This window comes from Budorcas taxicolor, chromosome 6, assembly GCF_023091745.1.
Source record: "Budorcas taxicolor isolate Tak-1 chromosome 6, Takin1.1, whole genome shotgun sequence".
Classification (NCBI taxonomy): domain Eukaryota; kingdom Metazoa; phylum Chordata; class Mammalia; order Artiodactyla; family Bovidae; genus Budorcas; species Budorcas taxicolor.
In genome coordinates this window covers 26,919,623-26,925,674 of record NC_068915.1, presented here as the reverse complement: position 1 = coordinate 26,925,674, position 6,052 = coordinate 26,919,623, and the positions used below count along the sequence as shown (strand labels likewise).

The 6,052-nt window shown below is 38.8% G+C and overlaps 1 pseudogene; it reads left to right on the top strand.

Annotated features, from left to right (window-relative positions):
• Positions 1 to 5,467: 5,467 nt before the first annotated feature.
• Positions 5,468 to 5,568, top strand: LOC128050151 (uncharacterized; annotated as a pseudogene).
• Positions 5,569 to 6,052: the final 484 nt, after the last annotated feature.

The window sequence follows — 6,052 nt, the reverse complement described above, 5'->3', positions numbered from 1 at the left end:
CCAGTCCTGTGGCCACTGCTGAGTTTTCCAAATTTGCTGGCATATTGAGTGCAGCACTTTCACAGCATCATCTTTTAGGATTTGAAACAGCTTAACTGGAATTCCATCACCTCCACTAGAATACACAGAAGAACTGTACAAAAAAGATCTTCATGACCAAGATAATCATGATGGTGTGATTACTCACCTAGAGCCAGACACTCTGGAATGTGAAGTCAAGTGGGCCTTAGAAAGTATCACTACGAACAAACCTAGTGGAGGTGATGGAATTCCAATTGAGCTATTTCAAATCCTAAAAGATGATGCTGTGAAAGTGCTGCACTTAAAATGCCAGCAAATTTGGAAGACTCAGCAGCGGCCACAGGACTGGAAAGGTCAGTGTTCATTCCAATCCCAAAGAAAGGCAATGGCAAAGAATGCTCAAACTACCACACAATTGCACTCATCTCACATGCTAGTAAAGTAATGCTCAAAATTCCCCAATCCAGGCTTCAACAGTATGTGAACTGTGAACTTCCAGATGTTCAAGCTGGTTTTAGAAAAGGCAGAGGAACCAGAGATCAAATTCCCAACATCTGCTGGATCAGGGAAAAAGCAAGAGAGCTCCAGAAAAACATCTATTTCCATTTTATTGACTATGCCAAAGCTTTTGACTATGTGGATCACAGCAAACTGTAGAAAATTCATAAAAAGATGGGAATACCGGACCACCTGACCTGCCTCTTGAGAATGTGTATGCAGGTCAGGAAGCAACAGTTAGAACTGGACATGGAACAACAGACTGGTTCCACATAGGGAAAGGAGTACGTCAAGGCTATATATTGTCACCCTGCTTATTTAACTTCTATGCAGAGTACATCATGAGAAATGCTGGGCTAGATGAAGCACAAGCTGGAATCAAGATTGCCAGGAGAAATATCAATAACCTCAGATAGGCAGATGATACCAGCGTTATGGCAGAAAGTAAAGAAGAACTAAAGAGTCTCTTGATATAAGTGAATGAGGAGAGTGAAAGTTGGCTTAAAACTCAACATTCAGAAAACTAAGATCAAGGCTTCCGGTCTCATGACTTCATGGCAAATAGATGGGGAAGCAATGGAAATAGTAACGTTTTATTTTAGGGGGCTCCAAAATCACTGCAGATGGTGGGTACAGTCATGAAATTAAAAGATGCTTACTCCTTGGAAGGAAAGTTATGACCAACCTAGACAGCATATTAAAAAGCAGAGACGTTACTTTGCCAACAAAGGTCTACTCAAATCTATGGTTTTTCCAGTAGTCATGTATGGAAGTGAGAGTTGGACTATAAAGAAAGCTGAGCACCGAAGAACTGATGCTTTTGAACTGTGGTGTTGGAGAAGACTCTTGAGAGTCCCTTGGACTGCAAGGAGATCAAACCAGTCAATCCTAAAGGAAATCAGTCCTGAATATTCATTGGAACGACTGATGTTGAAGATGAAACTCCAATACTTTGGCCACCTGGCACAAAGAACTGACTCATTGGATAAGACCCTGATGCTGGGAAAGATTGAAGGTGGAGGAAAAGGGGATGACTGAGGATGAAATGGTTAGATGGCATCACTGACTCAATGGACATGAGTTTGGGTAAACTCCACGGGTTGGTGATGGACAGGGAGGCCTGGCATGCTGCAGTCCATGAGCTCACAAAGAGTCAGACACGACTGAGTGACTGAACTGAACTGAACTGACAAAAGGGAATTAAGGATTAAGGTTGCAGATAGAATTGACATTGCTAATCTGATGAATTTGTGGTGTGGAGGTTATCCTGCATTACCCAGGCGGGCCTAGTGTAATCACAAGAGTGCTTATGAGTAGAAGAGGGAAGCAGAAGGGTCAGAATCAGAGAGAGATTTAAAGATGCTACGCTGTTGGCTTTGAAGATGGAGGAAGGGACCACAAATAATGCAGGCAGCTTCTAGAAGAAGGAAAAGGTAAGGAAATGGATTTTCTTCTGGAACCTCCAGAAGGAATGCAATCCTGCTTATCACCTTGATTTTAACCCAGTGAGGCCCATTTCAGACTTCCTACCTTGAGAACAGTAAGAAAATAACTCTGTGTTGTTATAAGCCAATGTGCTTGCAGTAATTGGTTATAGCAGCAATAAAAAATTCATATGCCTGGTTTTACAAACAGGAAATAAAGAGTTAAAGTGACAGTGTTTTCTCATTAATGGAAAATGTCAGTTAATATAAAGGGCTTCTTATTTTTAGGCCTAAGGGCTAAGCCACTTACAAATGATGAAAACTATTAAAAGTATAAGAAAAAATTAAAACAAAAATATAGCACAATTGAAGGGTTGTACCATATATGCAATGAATAAAATCTAGGAGGGAAGCATCATGTAGTCTAACAGTACTGTGCAGAGTTACGGCAGATTACCCAAAGACCTAGACAATCCAGTCTTTTAACTTTAGAGTATAATTTTTTATGGATGTACCTGACATTTTTTGGAACTTCTAGAACCACACAAATGAGTGATCTTGATACCATAAAATAAAGCTTTCACCTATGAGAAGCTATGAAACATATGAGATTATGCAACTCAGTGTATAATTTCCTTTCCACACAAAGGTTGCACAGAACAACTTATCATATCAGCAAGAAGGAAAGGGTAAGGATAGAGAATCTAATGTGCTGTTTTTCTCATCTTTTTCTGGTGTAGAGTTAAGATAAAATATTAGGCTTTGAAAGAGTATTGAGAGATTTACAGTCAAGATGACATTGGAAGTTCAGGTTTTCATGTACTCACCCAGCACTAAAAATAATCAGTAATATGTTTAAACATTAAGAGAGAAAACCAAAAAATGCCTATCAGACTCAAACATTAATCTCCATGGATAAGAAGCAGAAGAGAAATGCCACAAGCTCTGCTGGACTCTAAATCCAAAAATAAACATTGGTGACTAGAATTTGCTTTCTGAATGTATGCCATGGAAAGTGAAGGGCTGAAACCGCATCCACTGATCTGAAGTAAATTGGGGTGAAACTCACTTCCTAAAAGGTAAATGAAAAATCATGTTGTATCTGCTGCTCTGCATCTGGAGCTTCAAGCCTCGGCACAGAAAATAATAAGCACAGCTCATTGACTGTGAAGAAAAGCAAGTTGTCAGCTGGCTAGGTGAACAAAACTGCCCTCCTCATCTCTGGAAGTATCACTATTTAACTAATTAAGAATTCATAAACTTTCTAATTACCTAGGTTTTCTTAACAGAACTAGAATGTGTTTGGAGAATGGCTGGGTCTTTATGAATCCATGATCTTTTAGAATTGAGAAGATGTCTTTAAAAAATAGAAGGATGGGGCTTCCCTTGTGGTCCAGTGATTAGGAATCCGCCTTGCAGTGCAAGGGAAACTGGTTTGATTCCTGGTCTGGGGAGATTCCGCATGTCTCGGGCAACTAAAGCCTGTGCACCACAACTGCTGAGTCTGTGTTCTCGAGTTCATGACCCTACAACTACTGAATTGGCAGGTAATGAGCCCTTGTGCCTCAACTACTGAAGCCCACGTGCCTAGAGCCTGTGCTCCACAACAAGAAGCCACCACGATGAGAAGCCTGTGCACCGCAAGGGAGAGTGGTGAAACTAGAGAACTTACTGAAGCCTTGCCGTGCGCAGCAACCAAGACCCAGTGAAACGAAAATAAATATCGTGCTCAGTCATGCCGTCATGTCCAACTCTTTACAACCCCATGGACTGTAGCCCACCAGGCTTCCCTGTCCATAGGATTCTCCAGGCAGGAATACTGGAGTGGGTTGCCATTTCCTACTCCAAGGGATCTTCCCAACCCAGGAATGGAACTCGAATCTCTTTCATCTCCTGCATTAACAGGTGATTCTTTACCACTGCGCCACCTAGGATCAACAAAAAATAAGTAAATACGTTACTTTAAAAAATTAAAAAAAAAACACTTACACTATGGTTGCCAAAGGGGAAAGGGGGACAGAGAGGGATAAATTTTTTTGATTCCACATATAAGTGATAGTATAGAGTGTTTGCCTTTGTCTGACCTTTTCACTAGCCATGATACCCTCTGGGTCCATCCATGTTGCTGCAAATGGCAAAATTTTGTTCTTTTTGAGTGACTGGATGGTATTCCACTGTGTGTATATGTATATATCTATCTATCTGTATGTCACGTCTTCTTTATCCATTCACCTGTTGGTAAACACTTAGTTTGCATTCATATCTTGGTTATTGTGGGTGGTGCTGCTGTGAGCATTGGCTGCATGTATCTGTTCAAATGAATATTTTCATTTTCTTCTGGTGTATGCCCAGGAGTGAAATTATTGATCATATGGTGGTTCTAGTTTGGGGTTCTTTTTTTTTTTTTTTTTTTGAGGAAGCTCCAGTATACCCTTAATTTGCAACATAAAAATAAACATAACGTTTCCTTTCAGGGAAAAGTTTCAATAAACTTGCTTTCGGCACACATATAAAGTATTACTTTTCTGAACTTGCGATTCTTTGGCTAGGTTGCTTTCTGGGAATCCAACCACGTTGCTTAGATGTTTTACTTTGTGACTCATGGGTTTCTTACATCATTTTCTTATTTTGCTTCTTAATACATCTTTTAATCTGTATGTATTCTGATCCAACATGAATCTCACTGTTACTCTTATTTATTGAGTCTAATCTACTTTAATCTATTTGTTGAACTCTATTCATTGTTGAATCCTCTCTATTTCTGTGCATTTCTTTTTTAGATTTAATTTTATCATATATTTTCTTGAATATATTACTCATAGCTATTTCAGTATCTGGAAATTTTAACATCCAGATAACCCGTGAGTCTTTTAAAAATATCTAGTTTATTTCTTGGCTATGATTTTTTATTGAATAGGATTTTTACTGAATACTGAAATAACTTGTCCCCAACCTTTTAATCTGTAATACATTCTTCCTGAGTGAGACTTTGAAGTTCCATTTCAATAATTAAATCACAATGTCCCAGTATTATACCAAAAAAAACCTTAAACTTACAGTTGCCAAAGAGGAAAAAGGGAAAGGGAGGGATAAATTAAGGGTTTGAACAGATTCACACTACTGTATATAAAATAGATAATCAACAAAGATTTACTCTATTACACAGGGAACAATATTCAATATTTTGTAGTAACAAATGGAAAAGAATCTGAAATATATATATATGTATATATATGAATCATTTTGCTTTAACCTGAAACGAACTCAACATTGTAAATCAATTATGTGTGCACGTGCGTACTCAGTTGTGTCCAACTCTTTACAACCCCATGGACTGAAGCCCACCAGACTCCTCTGTACTGGAAGGCAAGAATACTGGAGTGAGTTGCCATCTCCTTCTCCAGGAGATCTTCCCAACCCAGGGATCAAAGCCTTGTCTCTTATGTCTCCTGCTTTGGCAGCAGATTCTTTACCACTGCACCACCTGAGAAGCCTATACTTCAATAAAAAAATAACTGAAGCACTTGCTTCAGCAGCACATATACTATATGGTAACATACAGAGTAGATTAGCATGGCTTCTGCACAAAGATGACACACAAATTTGTGAAACATTCAATATATTTTTAATTAATGAAAATAAATTTAATTAGTACTGACTATAAAAACTTACTACTTTTGTATTTTAAAAAATCAAGCAATCATAAGATTGGAAAGTACAATTATGGATAATTGAAGCATGCTAAGGAAAACTCAGCAGTGGCCACAGGACTGGAAAAGGTCAGTTTTCATTCCAATCCCCAAAAAAGGCAATGCCAAACAATGCTCAAACTACCACACAGTTGCACTCATCTCACACGCTAGTAAAGTAATGCTCAAAATTCTCCAAGCCAGGCTTCAGCAATACGTGAACCGTGAACTTCCAGATGTTCAAGCTGGTTTTAGAAAAGGCAGAGGAACCAGAGATCAAATTGCCAACATCTGCTGGATCATGGAAAAAGCAAGAGAGTTCCAAAAAAACCATTTCAGCTTTATTGACTATGCCAAAGCCTTTGACTGTGTGGATCACAATAAACTGTGGAAAAGTTTTTAAGAGATGGGATTACAAGA